The sequence below is a fragment of the Cricetulus griseus genome, assembly GCF_003668045.3.
Source record: "Cricetulus griseus strain 17A/GY chromosome 1 unlocalized genomic scaffold, alternate assembly CriGri-PICRH-1.0 chr1_0, whole genome shotgun sequence".
Classification (NCBI taxonomy): Eukaryota; Metazoa; Chordata; class Mammalia; order Rodentia; family Cricetidae; genus Cricetulus; species Cricetulus griseus.
In genome coordinates this window covers 82,784,884-82,786,861 of record NW_023276806.1, presented here as the reverse complement: position 1 = coordinate 82,786,861, position 1,978 = coordinate 82,784,884, and the positions used below count along the sequence as shown (strand labels likewise).

At 38.1% G+C, this 1,978-nt stretch overlaps 1 pseudogene; it reads right to left on the bottom strand.

The window, feature by feature from the left end:
- Positions 1 to 339: 339 nt before the first annotated feature.
- On the bottom strand, positions 340 to 1,170 carry LOC113832898 (annotated as a pseudogene).
- Positions 1,171 to 1,978: the final 808 nt, after the last annotated feature.

The following is a 1,978-nucleotide window of genomic DNA, read 5'->3' as shown; positions in this document are numbered from 1 at the left end:
AATTCTGTATCTTCTAAGAAACTATGACTCTAGCATATGTTAATTTTCTTTTTCATTTGAATTACCTTGAGGATTTTAGTGTTCTATGTGTTTAGCTCTTACAAAATATTTATTTGATTTTTTTTTAAGATTGACAAGTGTGTAATTTTAGTATCTAAGAGAGTCAAACAACTGGATAATGTATCAGGAGCTCATTAATTGCTAACACACACCAATGTTTCAGAATTTTACAATAGATATTGAAATAATTGTGAACTTCACTATGGAACAGGGTGCTATTATTTATTATAACCAATGACAGCCACCCAAACAGGTGCAAACAGACATGTATACCTTCTTTCAGAGGACAGATGCACTATACTTGTGTAAATCAGCTACACTGTCACTGGAGACACATATTCAGCCATCTTCCCACACATGGTAGAGGTTGAGTTCACCTCAGGAGTAGACATCTCTGTAGGTGGCTTGGTAGATATCTCAGTGGGCCAGATCATAAGTCTCCTCCACTTCTAGGTCATAGGATTAGCCTTGATCCACGACTCTATAAATATACATGGAGCCAAAACCCACAAAGAAGATGGTTCCAGAGATGCTTTTCCTCTCACCGACTACATAGTGGAGCTGCAATAAGAGGCTCTCTCTCTTATTGCAGCTGCGGATCATGGTGCCTACGGACAGCACATGATTTTGTAATGATAGACCATGTTAGCAAGAAGTTTGGAGGCCCCTGCAACAGAGATGCATTCCTTATTTAGAAGCTCATAGATTCTGCATTATTGAGGCAACAACCCACTCCCAGAAGCTGCAATCTGCTGCACCCCCAGCCATGGTTCCCTGAAGGTAAGGGTGTATCTCTATTTTCACTGTCTGGGAGGCAATAGAAGCACCTGCTATGGTCCAGGAATTAGTTGCAAGAATGATTCCTTGGATTAATTTGAAGGCCATGGTGGTATTCCCATGAAACATTTTGATTTTTGCTCCTCTGGGACACCCCAGCTGGGTGCAGCCAGGCTCAGCCCATCACTAGGACTTCCTGAACCAAGGGGATCTGATAGACCTCTGAATTAAAAAAAAAAAAAAAACAAAACAAAACAAAAAAACAAAAAAACAAAAAAAAAACCCATGCTGGTTCATCGGCATCCACTGCTCCAATATGCTGGCCAGTGCCATTATCTATTAAGTCTTATTTAGTGTTTTGATACTATTTTCTGCATACATAGCCTGTCAACTTCTCCTGAACAAAGTATTTGAGATAGTTACTATTCCAAATTTGGGTTCTGTGTGTCAACAGTCCTATACAAATATGTTAACTGTAAAAACAAAACAAAACAAAAACCAAACTAAACCACCACAACAAAAAACCTAAAATATTCTTAATGAATTAATTGTACTGAGATAATAGGCTTTTTTTCCATGAAAACACAGAGGAGTTTAAACATCAAAAGGATTCAACATCTATTGAGGACCTGCAAATTACTGGCCACTATAATGGGTGCTGGGAATAGAGGCATGAATTAGCAATGACTCTTGATATGCAGGAGAAAAGTGAAGGACAAAGACTTCCAAACAGAAATTGAGTTTGTGTTGGTTGGAGATAGGTGGCAGAGCTAGGTCACGTAAAGATTCTGGCATACATGTAAGAGGTGTTTTCTTTTCAAAAGGTAGTTAGCTAGTTACATTTGGTTTCAATGCAAAGTAAAATATTGCTATGTGAGGGCGTTACACTCCTCTTTATCAAGCTCCTAGGGGTGCCTGCAGTGGATGGCAGCAAGCCTAGTGCTCCATTGTTTATAACAAAAAATGTTTTAAAATGAATAAAAATCCCCTAAGTTCTGTTGTACAATGATAATAATAAGAGGAATAAACAGCAAGCAAAATTATTATTAAGTTCGTTGTTCTTGCCCATCTGCAACTATGGCCATATTTCAGCATTTTATTGCTTAATTTAGAAATAGGTAATGTCAGCTGCCAAGAACAA